Source organism: Phyllostomus discolor, chromosome 11 (genome assembly GCF_004126475.2).
Source record: "Phyllostomus discolor isolate MPI-MPIP mPhyDis1 chromosome 11, mPhyDis1.pri.v3, whole genome shotgun sequence".
Classification (NCBI taxonomy): domain Eukaryota; kingdom Metazoa; phylum Chordata; class Mammalia; order Chiroptera; family Phyllostomidae; genus Phyllostomus; species Phyllostomus discolor.
Window position 1 is genome coordinate 73,640,244 of NC_040913.2, and position 16,217 is coordinate 73,656,460.

The 16,217-nt window shown below is 41.2% G+C and overlaps 1 pseudogene; it reads right to left on the bottom strand.

Moving 5' to 3' along the window:
* Nucleotides 1-564: 564 nt before the first annotated feature.
* LOC114508398 lies at nucleotides 565-11,389 on the bottom strand (annotated as a pseudogene).
* Nucleotides 11,390-16,217: the final 4,828 nt, after the last annotated feature.

Below are 16,217 nucleotides of genomic sequence, written 5' to 3' on the forward strand. Positions count from 1 at the left end.
TTTCTCTAACATGTATTATATCTGTTTTCTCTTCTCCATTTCCATTGCTCTTGCCTTAGTTCAGGCCTCATAAACCTTTATTTGGACAAGGGCAATCAGATTACCATCTGATTTCTTTGCCTCTGGTATCATGTCTGATTTTATACCCTTTCAGTCTACCCAACTCACTGTGGCCAGCCAGAGTTACCTTTCTGAAATACGAATCTGATTTTTTTAAAAAAGCCCACACAAAACCTTCTGTGGCTGGCTGTGGTTGTCAAACTATACAGAAGAGGTTCATCTGAGCCATTTAAGCAGCCACCAGGGGAGAGGGCAGCAAGGGTAATTAACGACTTTGAATTGTAGATTTCTTCCTTCTGCCCCTGCACCTTACCCAGTGTTATACTGGTAAATGTTCAACAAAGAGCTCCCAAAACTTAAAACAAAAAAGAAAAAACATTATCGTATAGTTTGCTAGTATCCATGGTGCAAATATTCCCCCTATAGCCAATTCCAAGCTAGTAACGTCACTGGAGTTTGGAAAAAATATTCATAGTTGACTCTCACAAGACCATAGCTCTTATTCTATTTGTTTCTACTGGCCATCTCCATGGTGAGGGACAGGTGAAAAGATGTTTCCCTGGTCACCTGTGGTCCATCGTGGGCTTCTAACAAGCCTGACCTGAAATCAGCAGAGCCCCAAATGAGCACAGGCCTTGTGTAGATGGTGCTGGACTTCAGGGAGAGGCAACAGAAGGGGTCAACTGGATACAGACCGATAAGATGCTCGGGACCTGTAAACAAGAGGAGGCAGAGCTCATACTGATAGCAGCCCTATGGGGCCGTGTGTGAAAATATCCCCCTTTCCACGCAGAGGCCAGGGACGCTCAGCAAAGGGCTGCTCTTGCTCCTGAAGGACCCACCACCATGCTGATACCCTGCCTGCCCTGCCTGGAGGCCACACTCCCAAATGGCACTGCCTCTGATCCCCAAAGCAACACACATAGAACTTTTTCTTGACTGTGACTGAATGGATTACTCCTTTCCACACAAGAATGTATGCCATTGTCAACATCAAAAAACTTCCCTGTTTGGCTCTGGCAGCACCTGCCTTATTGATCGGGTGTCTTCTGAATAAGTGGCTCATGCAAAGCATTTAAACCTGTCTGACTTCAAAAGTAACGTAAGCCAAGCCATGCTGAACAGTACAGCAGACACCTAATATGATTATTTCTCCTCTTCCTGGTGATACTAGGATCATGCAAAAGCAGCCTTCATCCAGTAAAGGATTTTCTCTTCGGAATGGAATCTCTGCTCTCTGGAACTCACAACTCCTCCCCTTCAGCTCCCATTCCTTCTGCCTTGCTAGTCTCATTCAGCCCTGCCACTCTCCTCTGTGTATCGTCTTGCAAATCCAAGAGTCTCTTACCTGTAAAGTACAGCAAACTAATGAAAAATGTGGTCAGATTTATCTAGTAGTTAAATGACCAAGGAAAAAGCCATCCATCTTCATCTATTAATTCATTCTGAAATGTTTATTGATTATCTCCAGAGTGACTGTAGTCAGCTCAGGTAGCCACGCTTAATGTAATGAGTGAGACATCACAACTGTCTCAGGATTCCCCTATTTCTCATTGTCCTCAAGTTATCTGGTTCTCGGGAAGAGGGAGGCCCTGCCGCTGGCTCCAGTAAAAGTAATCAGTAATGTTTGATGGACAGAGATCAAAATGACGTCCTCAGTGGGAAAGTCCAGAACAAAGCAGCTTTCCAAAATCAACCAGCTCCAGGCATGTACTGCGTACACCGACCCAGGTAGAATTTTCCTGTACTCACAAACACCTTATAAGGGAGGCATTGTTAGCAACCATTCTTGGGTCAGAAAATGATATTCAGAAAAGTTAGGTCACTCCCCCAAATTCATGTCCAACAAATCAGCAGAGCCAGAACTGAAGCCCATGCCTCTCAGCCCTAAAGACAGCTTTATTCTGCATTCCACGCGTGACCAATGCTCAGCTTTCCCTTACCCTAGGAGGAAGATAGTGTTTGCCTAATGAGGGTTTCTTAGGTTATTTGGTTTGAAGACTATTAAAAGGCAAAAATAAAATGAGAATGCAGTGAGGAGCGTGTTTGGAAAATGTTGGGGTGACTTAAGAAAGTAGGAGGTTCTATTAAGTGTGAAACGTAATAGTCTACTTTAAACACATGGATTAAGAAAGCACACACTTTCTGAAGAATGTTTTCAAAAGAACAATTCTCCCAGACTTCTTGGAGTGCTAACTCTTCAGCGGCAGGCTAGGAGGATTTCCTCTGAGTCTTAGATCAGAACCCCGTGTGTAAAAATGCCTGAACACAGAATATCTTTGATAGCAGTAACATAATGAGCTGCCATTATTCTGAACTGCTTTTGTTCCTGTCTTTAGTGGTAGGAAACTTCAGGACATGTTTTGATGAATTATACATTTGTTTGTCAATTAAGTAAGATTTTGTAAAACTACGAAAAGTATCCCTCTGGTATAAAAACTCATGTTTATTATTAATTCATTTACCTAATATCTATTCACAGAACCTAATATGTGTGAAGCACTCTTCTAAGTAACAAGAATACAGTAGTGAATGGAGGCGATGAATCTTTTTAAAAAACACCTGAAAAGGAATTTACTTGTAATTTAAAATAAAAACTCTTCGAAGGCCAGGAAAATACCAGTTTTAAAGTGATGAACTAGGGTGAACTCGGTGATCAATGAGTACATGGAACCGAGTTGTGTTGTAGACGAAGAAGAGACAGAACTTCCTATTGTTTGGCTATGGGCTCCAGGAAAAGAAAGGATAGGGCCTTCCTTCCTCTGTTGGCCCAGGCAACTGGGTACACATGACTGGAGTTAACTGAGGTATAGTATAATGGAGGAGGAGAGGCTTGGGGCCAAGAGATGGTGAAATCAGTATTCTGTCCTGGCCATATCCTTAATGGATTTCACATACTATCAGAAGTCCTGGTGTTGAAATTAGTGAACTCATGAAACTAGGGGAGATATAAAGGCTGAAGGGATCAATTTTACAGTCATCAACATATAGAAGATATTTGAAGTTATGGACTTGAATGAAGTCACCAAGGAAGATAATAAACTAGAGAAGATGAGACAGTCTAGGTCTGAGCTCTGGAACTGTCTCTCTTTTTTTGATGATTTTACTTATTTTTAGAGAGAGGGAAAGGTTGAGAGAAAGAGACGTAGAGAGATATTAATGTGTGGTTGCCTCTCATGTGCCCCCAACTGGGAACCTGGCCCACAACCCAGACATGTGCCCTAACTGGGAACTGAACCAGTCATCCTTCGGTTTACATGCTGGCATTCAATCTATTGAGCCCCTCCAGCCAGGGCTAAGCTCTGGAACATTCTAATAATGGGGTCTAGTCAATATGCCCGGGAAGGAACAATCAATGGGAAAGGAGGTATCATGAAAGTGAAATAAATTAAGGGTTCTCAGAAGAAGAAATGATAATCTTTGTACAATGCTGAGAGTTCATGTGAAATAAGAACACAAAGATAGCCCCTGTACAGAATTACATGCAGGTGTCTGGTGACCTTGACAAGAATTGTTTCTGTGGTGTGTCTAATAGAAAGACCAACTGCAGTGGGTTGAAGAAAGAATAAGGGCTAAGAAAATAAGTCACCTAACAACCACTTTGATTGGAAAAAAATAAGGAGTCTTAAAATAATCTCAGCCACATGACCAAATGAATATTACATGTTTCATCTGGAAAGTAGTAGGACTTCTAGAAAAGTCTCTCAAGAGACTGATATGTGGCCAGTATTCACTGACATCACAATATTGGTCAATATAGCATTAAAAACTTATATGGTGATTGGTAAACAGTCACCCATTAAAATTCTAAGGTCCCCTTCCACCATACCAAGAGACCCAGCCTTCTATTCCTATTCAGAATTCAGCAATTACATCCCCACTAACAACATCTGGGAGGGGTTCCCAATCAAGGGTTCTGCTCCCTCTATATAGACAACTGCCAATCTGATTTTTCATAATCTACACATATTGTAGATAGCACTGCCACTTAGATCCATGATTCAAATGCCAGTAGCAGTCAGCTGAGTACTGATAATTTTATAAAGAGACAGTCCATTTTAGTGCATGTTAATTTGTGGACATCCATTAAAGGAGACAAATTCTTGACTACACAGATTCCATAAGAGTCAGCGTCACTTCTTCTGTCTCTGATTAAGCCCATGGTCCCTTCAGCAAAAGCCCAGGGCTTATTGAAGTCTGTGTTTTCTAGCTTTACTGTCAAAGTAAAACTTATTTTGAGGCTATTCTAGGAGCTAGGACAACAGAAGTTCAGTCAGCTGAAATTGCAGCTATCTGCTTTGTATTTTATGAAAAATAAAGGTGACTTTCAGGCACCCCAAAGCAAGTATTTCCATCTCTCAAATATCTATGTGTTTTATTCCCATTTGTCAGGTGGAAGCAGTTTAATCATTACTCTTTGCACCGCTGTGCTGGTTGGATTTCATATCCCATCATCCAACACAGAATCAGCTTGTTTGGAGGCTCTTACAGCAGATTCGACATCAAGAACACAGGTAAAATCCATGTGTGAAATCAATTGGCCACTCAAAAGAATTGTTGAACTATTGAGGTGATTGGCCTTTGCTGTTCAAAATGATAGAACAGTTCCTGCTGGGATGCAAGACAGCCAGGCATTTGTTGACACATGAACTTAACCTTTTCCTAGTTGCACAGGCTCTAGTTTGCTCTTGCAACCCCGCTCAGGCCACTCTGGAGAGACCTGCAACCTGGGAGGTCCCCAAGGAGCTCAATGTAGTAGGAACAGGAAGTCTAATTTCTTTGGTTCTGTGATAGATTATCTTACCTTTTAAGAAAGGTAAAAGAAAGGGTACAAGAATGTGAGGATTATATACATACAGATTTCTAGAAGCCAGTAAACAGCTTCATGGTATAAACTCTACGTGCTCCCTCAATACAACAACAGCATCCAATCTGATTTGTTATGCCCGCATGCCACTGCCTCTGCCAAGGCCTTCCATAAGAAGGCCCGTGTACATGCCAAGAGTGCTTTTCTCTCCCTAATTCCCCCAAACTGTCACTCCTCAAAATGCCAGATGGTTTGGAATTGAAGGATAATTGAGTTCATTGGCATCTACCTCCATCATCTCCGTGTCATGCTTCCACCTGACCCCTGCATAGCATTGTTGGCCAGAGTTTATCAAAGTTGGCCGTGGAAACATCTCATTTGCTTTCTAGCCAAAATAAGCTAGAACTTTTGTTTCTGCCACTATAGTTGACAGGTGTTCTGGGAGGACCCTTTCACTGAAGAAAATGTACAACCTGCATAGGAAATGTGTTTTGAGGCATTGTTGGCTACACAAAAATTAGAGGAACTCTCTACAGACTACACTTCAGAGCAGAGAAGCGAACAAAAATCCATATACTGTAGCCAGAGGTGCAGCAGGTTGGTAGCCCCCAAAAGTGGACAGCTTGCAGGGATACAGTCGACCTAGAAGTTGATGACTATCATAAAGTTATTATTAGGAAGCAGATTGTTTAATAAATGATTCCACAGATCAAGATCAACAACATTCTTAAAATATCAGCAAGCCAACAGAATGCAAGTAAAGCAGAAAGTCAACAGAAATGAAACACAAATATTTACATTTCTAAGAATAGAAATATTGGAATTGTCAGGGATTTTATTTACAAAATGCTAACAAAAATTAAAGGATACAAACGCAAATGTGCCCATTCAAAAAGATGCCCACTCTCACTAATTCTAGTCAATATAGTATTGGAAGTTGTAGCCAGAGCAGTTAGGCAAGTAAAAGAAAGGAAAGGTCTTCAAATTAGGAAGGAAGAATACAGTTATCTGCCCTGGCTGGCGTAGCTCAGTGGATTGAGCGCGGGCTGTGAACCAAAGTGTTGCAGGTTCGATTCCCAGCCAGGGTACATGCCTGGGTTGCAGGCCATGACCCCCAGCAACCACACATTGATGTTTCTCTCTCTCTCTCTTTCTCCCTCCCTTCCCCCTCTAAAAATAAAAAAATAAAATATTTTAAAAAATAAGAGTATCATTTAGAAAAAGAATAGTTATCTTTGCAAATGACATGATCTTACACATAGAAAAACTTGTTAGAACTAATAGATAAAATCAGTAAAGTTACAGGATATAAAATCAACATGGAAAATTCAGTTGCATTTCCATATACAATGAACCATCCTGAAAAAAACTAAAAACAGTCCCATTTACAATTGCATCAAAAACATTAAAATACTCAAGAATAAATCTAACCAAAGAGATGAAAGACTTGAAGACTGGAAATTATAAAACAATGTAAAAAGTTGAGAGCTTTTCCTCTAAGATGGGATCAAGACAGCGGTGCCCACTCTTCACTCTTATTCAACATAGCAGTGAAAGTCAGAGAAATTGGGCAAGGAAAGGAAAATGCATTCAAATGGAAAGGGAAGAAGTAAAATTGTCCATGTATGCAGATGACAATCTTGTATGTAGAAGTCTCTAAAGACTCCACTAAGAACGATCAGAGCTAATAAACAAATTCAGTAATGTATCCATCTTGTCATCCAGTTTTTCTTTCTCTAATTTTCATTCCTCTTTCAGACTTTAGAGTCATTTATTAAGCATTGGGATTTCAGAAGTCTTACACCATGCAGAAGTGAGTGAGGACCAAGACATGGCTGCAGACAGAGCCTCTGTCCCCTCCACACTCCTTTCAACCACTGTGGCAAACACAAGACCATGAGGCGCTGGACATCAGCATCCTGCCTCACAGAGGATGGTGACAATAAAAATGAGAAAGCCTGAAGAACCACAGTGGGCAGAGGGCTTGGCAGTCAAGAGGCCATGTGGTCAGGCACCTTACAAACCAACTCGCTCAGCTCCTACAGAGACAGACACTAGGAACTAAAACACCTAAGGGGGGTCCTTGCGAGTCACTCTTGCTTAAATACCTTTCTGAAGGTGGGAACGATCAGTGCAGAAAATGTCCACAGAATTGGAAACTGGACTGGCTACTTGAGAAGCTTTGCCACGGTCAGATTCAGAACTGATTTCCTTGATAATGGATACATCATTTTGATTTGCCTGCATGGGGCCCTGTTCCAGAGTCTCAGTGATGGTCTGTTCTTCACATCCCAGCAGGTATCCCCTGGCATGGCCAGCAGCGTGCTGACGTAGTCATCCCTGATGTCTGGGTATTTGCCCACCAGAGTTGAGACTTCCAGGTAGTGCAGAAAAGGGTCTATTTGCTTAATAACCTCTGCAATGGTGACAATTGTGTCTCAATGCCCATCCATATCTTTGCCAAAGCTAGAAGCTAGCTTCTGGAACTGGAAGGAGATGCTCAGCACCCCCCAACCCTCCTCTCAGAACCCTGCTTGTGCCCCTTTGGACTCTAGAATGAGATATGCTTCCACATGAGGATCCATGGCTATTCCACCACCATGCACGATCATCCTGTTTTTACATGGCCTTTTATTTTTTTATTTTATTTTTATTGTATTTTTTCCATTATCATTTGTCCCCCTTATATCCACCCCCCACAATCACCACACTCTTGTCCATGTCCATGAGTCCTTTCCCTTTTTGCTCTATCCCTCAACCCCCTATCCCCACTGCCACCCAGAGATGTCAGCCCGCTCTCTATGAACCTGTTTGTATTTTGCTTGTTAGTTCAGTAAGAACATTATGCTAAGTGAAATAAACCAGTCAGAGAAACACAAATACCATATGATTTCGCTAAATACCATATGATTTCACTTAAATGGCTTTTCAATTTTGGCAAAAATCATTGAGCTATTCTCCCATGGTGGCACAGATGATGCCTATAGCATTTGAGCCGGAGCCACTTCCATGGCATCAGCTCATTGAGATGTGGCTGCAGATCCAGGAAGACCCCCTCTGGCAGGCTGCAGCAGCTCTCCGGGGCAACGGTGCCTCCAATCCCGTCCCTGTGTGCTTGGCTCAGAAACACACCCTCTTCTATTTCATTTCTTAAGTGCTTCCTTTTTAAACTGACTATGGGTTCTGGCAGTGACTGATAATTGCTATTATTATATATACTGCTAGTTTCCCCATATATATTTCTTCGTACAACCAACTTTCATCTTTGTATCTGTTTAACTGAAGACACAAACTAGTACCTTTATTTTCAAATCTTCATGTATGTGTCTGAGCAGCAACCTGAAGAATCCATTCAAACATCTGGAAGATCATGGCAGGGATTGTTGGGTGGTAGTACCCACACTGGTCTGCTTTAGGCTCAGTGTTTTGTTTAATGCAGTCTTTCCTGTCTATTTCCGGGCCTTTCTGCAGCCAGGCAATGATGTTTGAAGAGAGAATTGACACGTATGTGGGGAACAGCTGAGAAACCATGTTTGGAGAAGGTGAAACCTCCACTCCCGGGGCCAGCTCCACGTTCCCCATCACCCCTGTGCCAGGGCAGGTGCTTCAGGCCCCAAGAACAGGTTCACAATCTCATTTGCTTCTAGGTCTCCCAGCTCGAGCTCTTGTATCCATGTACTCGGGGCCTTGTGGTTCATGTTCAGGAGGTTTCTAAAACCTCACAGTAGGGCAGAAAACACGTAACCATCAGGTTTTCGGCAAAGATGAGGCCATCCGGGATGCACTCACTGATGATTTCCAGGTGGCAGACAAACCACCTCTTGTCAGACTCCCCAGTGCCTGCCTGTGCGCCCTCGATTCTCGTATTTCCGTCCAAGATGGCAGACATTTTCTCCTTCCAATTCTTGGGCCTCCTGGAAGGAACAAACCAGTCTGCTTTTTTTGGTCAGGTGTGCACCTGTCATTTTTTCCCCCTTTCAGTGATCCTGACAACCGAGGCTAGCAAACTGGAGTCATGGGGGATGGTGACCAGTGACCTCTGCAGCAGCACCCATAGCTCCTTGGCCTGCTCATCAGAGAGACCCCCGGGCTTGTGAACAGCCATGGATGAGGATCCATGTGTGCATGTTCCCACTTTCCATGAAGGGCTGCTCACGCATTAGCCCACCTTGGGAGCACTCCAGGTCCATTAGCTTTTGGTGAGCCTGCAGAAGAGCCCTTGTTTAATAAGGTCCTGGGTCTCCTCGCAGCCTGGGCACTGAGATATGCTTGGGGTTCTCCGCAGTTTCAGCAAGCTGGCTGAGCTGCACAGACAAAGCATCCTTCACATGCTTGAGGCTCCCGATGGTGTTGATGCTCTGACTCCAGTCTTTGCTGATGACAGTGGATACCTTTGACATCATTCTGTGGATTATGGGGCTTGCTCAGGCCCAGGCACACCCCATCCAATTAGATAGGGGCCTTCAACCTGGCCTCTCTTCTGTTTTACTGCTCCACTTGGTTCTGCTGTTGCAGGCCCTGAAGCATCCCACCAAACCTTTGGACCACTGTAGCAAGAGGCTCCTGGTCTGTTTTCTTCACAGTTAAAAAGCAGGCAGAATGCCCACACCTGTCATACTGGGGGGACCCCTCCACATGGACACTCCGCACCTGCCTGGAAGCGTCTCCCAGGTCTTGAACATGCTAATCACAGTTTAAAGTCTTTCTGTTACTATATCAAGATCATCTGTGGGCTTTCTCCATTTTCTATTTCTTGTCTCTCAGTTTTTGTCACGTGAGCCTCTCCACTGTCATTCATGGTAATTACTTACTTATTTCTTAAAGAAAAAAATGGACTAAAGACTATTAACATTACAATAGCTCAGAAAGGTGAAGAAGGCTTGCTGGACTATCTGGAGGTTAACTCAGGTTACTAGAGAAAAGCATAAATTGAGGCAGAGATAAGACTGACTCCAACCACTGCAGTGAATGCTGGACAACGTGTAGAGAAAGTGTGGAAACTCTGAATAATGCTAACTTGCAGCAGAGAGAATGAATTTCTTACTTCTAAGTAATCATAGCAGGGATGGATCATCTTGATTCAATCAGAAAGTGGGAGGCATTCAAGCTGAGTTCAGGCTCCGTGAGAACTGTTCTACTTCAAGTTTCAAGCAATCCTAAAGCAGGACCTTTCAAGACTCTCACTGAAAAGCAAAGGTTGTTTACCTGCGTCTGTCCCCCTTGCCAGGGCTTGGGTGCCAATTTTCACCTCCCTCTTGGAGGCTGGCAAAAGCTCTCTTTAGCTTTCTAGCTTCATAGCTGATCCTTTCTTCTTAGCTTCTCGGCCTCTCATGTTGAAAGTATTAGGAATAAACAGTTCCCTCTGGGTAAAAAACAGCATGAAGGCATGCTCACTGTTTTCCAACCCTCTTTCCTTTAAAACTGAGTCCCCTCAACTCCAAGCTGCCTTGATAACCTTCAATTCCAATTTTTTTTTCCTCCCAGCCCCACGGGACTGCTGAAAGCTCTTAGCCTTAAAATTCAACTTGATCTCTTGTTTAGCACCACTTACTACAATAATTGGCAAATGCCTTGAGGGAAAAAGAGTGTCAAATGGTGAGCTCACCTCCGTGTTTTTCTTTTGTCTTGGATCTTAGCCTTTTAGTTCTTACAATGTTGTTCTATAGTTACTTCAAACGGATATTTTGAAAAGTTTTTATCCAGTTAAAAAAATTGTTTTTTCTTGGCATTAGGGTTGGTCTGCTACAACAACTCCATCATAGTTCTAGATAAAAATTTAAAAGCATAATATTTTTATATAAAGATTAGAGGTCTCAATTTCTCTGACACATTTTTAAAAACCTGCCAAGAGTGGGCCCATATTCTTGCATGAAAATGATGGCTTTTGGTAAATGTCCTTATCCTTTTAATGGCAGGTGTACTGTGTCCAGTGATTTTTCATTATCTGGATCATTTAGGGATTCCTGAGACCAAAAAAAAAAGGGTCCAAAATCAAGCTTTGAGTAATGCTGACACTGAATTGTGCTGTATCAAAGCGCAGCTGAAGCTGAGGCTGCACAGTCAGAAAAGCAAAAGGAAGATGAGAGGAGTTTTGTGTCACAGAAGTCAAGGGAAGACGATGTTTTAGGATGGAGACCAGCGGTACTGAATCCTGCTGAGACGTCAGTTTGGGCCGGCACCAAATATGTTACTCCACAGAGTGACTTCAACACTCATGACCTGAGACAGAGTATTGGGGGGTTACAGGCAGAATAATGGGGGTTACAGGCAGGCTGGGATGGCTTGAACAGTGAATCAGAGATGTGGAAATAAGGTAGTGAATGCAGGCAATGAGTTAAAAAGTCTGACTGTGACAGAAAGTCATGAGACAAAACGGTGTCAGGGCACAGAGCAGGGCTGAGTGATGAGCTGAAGGCACTGCCTTCTCAAGTGCCTTCACTGGCCTTTCCCCACTTACTTGCAGGACGAAATGCTGCAAAGATGTTTTCTTGAAGACAAGAAGGAGTGAAAGATGACTAGCATTTCCGTATGTCCAAAAAGAAAGTAGCAAGTCTTGTTGGGCTAGCTGAAGCTAATTTGAATAGCGAGAGAAAAGGAGTAAAAGAAAGCAGAGAGAGGGCTGACTTCAGCCACTCACGCGAGCTGAGGGGTCTCTGGGTTGTCTGAAGTTATCCGACCGACTGTCAGAGACAGCGGCACCAATTCTGCCTTATTTTTCCTCTTCACAAACAAGAGGAGGGCTGGGGCGTTCCCCCCTAGCTTCAGGGGCTGTTAATTGGCTCCCCAGTAAAATTACAGAGGCTGCCTGCCTGATAATGATTGTAAATGACAGAGACAATCAGGTTTACCTTGTGATGTCCCCCGGGGACCTGCAGTTAGTTTAATCTGCATTTAGCATCAGCTGTCCAGGGTCTTTTCTTCCCTGCACGCAGGGGCTGGACTCATTCCATGTTCTTTCAAACCCAATTAGTGTTCTGGCCTTTTTCCCTCTCTTCCATCTCCAGCAGCCATCATTCCTCTCCCTGCACCCTCTCCATCTCCCTTTCCCACCCTCCCTGAGCACACCAGTCCAGGATCCACAGTCAGACGGCTTTTAGAGCTTGAACTCTTTGTTTTCGGGAAGAATCAACTCCTGGCTTTGAACCCTGAGTTATTGTTTCTCCCAGAAACCATGCACCGCCTTCACTGAACTCCAACCTCCCTCAACTTCTTCACGGTTTGAAGGCACTTAGCCTGAGGATTTAAGAGTTAATTAGAGTTGTTCAGAATGTATTGTAGGTCTTAAATAGAAGTTAACATGCTGAATAGTTAAATGTTGGAGGAGGTCATTAAAACCAAGCCTCCAGATATTTTAGTTTTTCAGAAGCCACTATGTCTGTGTGTACTTGTATATATATGCATGCATATTTAGGTATGTATACATGGTATATATGTAAATGTGTAACATAATAGTTATATATTACATATTTTATGTATGCCCGAACAATCTGTCTGATAGAGGGCATTTTTGCTATTTCTCAAAATAACGAATGGTTAGCTATTTTTGAAGGAGACTCTGGATTTGTGTTCTGGTTTTCTGTTCCAGACGAGTACACTGGGACATACCAAGGGTGATGTGAAATCTCTTTAGTCTTTTGTTAGTTTACTCTCTTACTACTATTTCTTTAATTTGTTAAATTGAACAATTAGCTTATTCATTTTAAATGAACTTTTAATCTATTTCCGCACATGCATATAAGGTTACAAATTCATTTCTTTGTACTGATTTATATGTATAGCTTATTTTTTATTGTGGTCAAAACATAACATAAAATTTATCTTAATCATTTTTAAAGATATTTTATTTATTTATTTGTCGAGAGAGGGGAAGGGAGGGAGAAAGAGAGAGAGAGAAACATCAATGTGTGGTTGCACTCTCGTGTGCCCCACACTGGGGACCTGGCCTGCAACCCAGGCATGCTCCCTGGCTGGGAATCAAACTGGCGACCCTTTGCTTCACAGTCTGGTGCTGAGTCCACTGAGCCACATCAGCCAGGGCCCATTTTAACCATTTTTAAGTGTATGTTGCAGCTGTGATTAACTACAGGCACATTATTGTACAACAGATCTCAGATCTCCAGAACTTTTCATCTTGTCAAAGTGAAGCTCTGCGTCCATTGAACAACTCCCTTCTCCGTCTCCCCGGATCTCTGACAATCACCATTCTCCTTTTTGTGTGTCAGAGTTTGACTTCTGCAGAAGCCTCATGTAAGTGGAATCTTCGGTATTTGTCTCTTGTGTCTGGCTCATTTCCGTTAGCACGGTGACTTTCAACCAGTGCACTGCAAGAATTTCTAAAACATGCAATGCCTGACTATTTAGTCTAAAGCACTGACCTCTTATCCCTTAGATGGTCAAATAAAAAAAAATGACAACAGCCAATACAAAAATACCCATTTGGTGTGAATGGATCAAAATAATACCTATTCTTTTGTCAGATCAACAAACAATATATTTTTGGCATGACACAGAATTTTAGTAATTATGTGTGCCATCTGATGAAAAAGTTGAAAATCACTTAGTATAATGTCCTCAAGATTCATCCATGTTGTAGCATATGAAAGGATTTCCTTCTTTTTAAAGGCTGAATAATATTTCATTATATGTATGTATTTTGATTTTGATTTGCATTTCCTTAATGACTGGTGATACTCTCTTATGCTTCTTAGCCATTTGAATAGCCAAATGTGTCTATTCAAGTTCTTTATGATTTTCTAATTGGATTGTTTGGGTTTCTTTATTGTTGAGTTATAGAAGTTCTTTACATATTTTCTCCCACTAAGTAGACTGCCTTTTCATTCTGTTGATTAGTTCCTTTGCTGTGATGTTTTTAAGTTTGATGTAGTCCCACTTATATATTTTTGCTTTTGTGGTCTGTGCTTTTGTGCCATATCCAGGAAATCATTGTCAAATCCAAAGTCCTGATGTTTTCTTCCTATTTTTTTCCTAGGAGTTTCTTGTTTTGAGACTTACATTTAAGTCTTTAATCTATTTTTAGTTAATTTTTGTGTATGATATGAGGTAAGGGCCCCATTTCATTTTTGGCCCACGTATATCCAATGTTTTCACCGCCATTAGTTGAAGAAGAATGCTACAAATTTTAATATATAGTCTTTTCACTATCATTTACATCTCAAGTTTGTTAATACCCAGTATGAAGCTTTAAACTTGACCTATGTTTCAGTTTATTCCCAAAATATGTTGGTAAATTTTATTTGTTGAGATCTGGGTATTTGTTAGCAATTTTGAATTGCATTGCAATGTGGTTGGTAGAGTAGCATTGGCTGATAGAGAATGGCCTTGATGATGAATTCATGAAAATTATGTGTGTGCTGATTAAAAAAATGTCCATTTGCTACTGCCAGTTCTCCCTCTATGTAATCTCTGTTAGATCAAGCTAGTTAAAACTATATAGTTGCAAAACATACCACACACTGACTTGTGAATTGTCTTCTATCATTGTATCAAGATCTTGTGTATAGAGAATACATGAAGAGCTGAGAGTTTTATTTAACTTATTTCTCGGCCCAAATGGAAATGTCTTTGGGACAGCAACCTAACCTCCTGCTTTCTTCTGTCTCCCAGCACTGGGTTCTGCAGTCAGACTCACAGAGATGGTATGCGCTTTCCAGATTACAACAAGGGCAGTCATTCAGATGGGGGTGGGGCAGTGATGCTCCCCGAGCACCTGCATCCCTCCAAGCAACCTGTGTTCAAATGCAGCCCATCCATGCACTGCTGACACCATAGACCTATTTACATTCTATGTATTGTACTCATTAAATCCATTTTTATGTGCCTTACCTTTTAAAAGAATTCAAAGTACTATGAAAAGAGATATAGCATCTTTAAATTATCATGATATTATTTATGTTAAAGCAGTGGCAGGGAATACACACTTCTTCCCTTAGTCTCATTTCCCCTGCTTGTTTAGTAACAGATCCCCAATTTTTGGTTGGTGCATTGTAGTCCAGTCAGCAGAGGACATTGCCCAGGATCCTTTGCGGTGGACTTGGTCAGAGGACTCGGTGCTTGTGAGTGAGAGCATCGTGGAGGACTTCTGCAGCGTGTGTCCTCATGAAGAAAGTGTTTTGTGTTCACTCTCCTTCTGCTGTGGCTGCCTGAACCACGGCTGACAGGGCTGGAGCACCAGCTACCTGGTTAGACGATGAGTACAAGCCTACAAGCCATACCTTTAGAGATTGTGCGTGTGTGCGTGTGTGCATGTGTGTGAGAGAGACAGGGAGAGGACTATGTAGTTCATATTAGTCTATGTAAATACTTTTTCTGCATGATTTTCAGTTTCTGAAAAAAGTATGTTAGAATTCTTCCCTATGATTGTTAATTTCTCAATTTCTTTTTATAATTTTTGTCAGTTTTAGTTTTATATATTTTAAAGCCTTGTGATATGCACAAAATTTCAGAACTCTTATATTGTTTGCTAGCTGAAGATTAGTGTTATGGTTATAAAATGAAATTATTTTCCTCAGTAATGATTTCTGCTCTGAGGTACAGTTTATCTGCTAATAGTATGTCACTGCTTTTGGTCTATATTTTTCTAGTATATTTCTTTTATTTTCTTTCAAATTTATATTTTCTGAATTATTATAGTTTATAATATGAACAGCATATCTGTTTTTAAATCTATTCTGAAAATCTTTATCCTTTAACAAGATTGATCTATCTACATTTATTTAATGTCTTACAGACTTGTACTTATTCCTACCCTTTACTTTTTTTATACGCAATTCCTTTAGTTTGCTTTTCTACAAAACGCTGGCTTTTTATAAACTGAGTCAACATTCTTGACTTTTATTTGTCCCCTTGCTACTTAGTTTCTTGCAACTGATTTGGAAGTCATGTATTTTTCCCTTTCATCTTTAGATGAAAAAAACTTTATTCTTCAAAAAATTTTACGTGCTACAGTTATCTCTGCTTTCCTCCTGAACAATGCTGTGATCTTACAACAGTTTTACTTAATCACACCTCTTTCATCTTCCCCATTTTTTTCTGCCTGTTAGTTCCAACTTGTTCTTAACCCTTCTAAAATTATCATTATAGATATTACCTATTTATAGCATAATAGATATTAGTAATATCTATTTATATTTACTTCAACAATTTCCAATTGTTATTTTTTATAATGGTGCCTTATATATTTCTCTGTCCTTTGGGGTTTATTCCCTTCTCATTGAAGTATATGTTTTCTCATTCTTTCCATACAGGTCTCTAAGTGTTCTTAGGCGAAACTGTTTTGAATGGTGATTTAGACAGTCTAGTATTCATATTTTTACATGTTCTGTTATTTTCC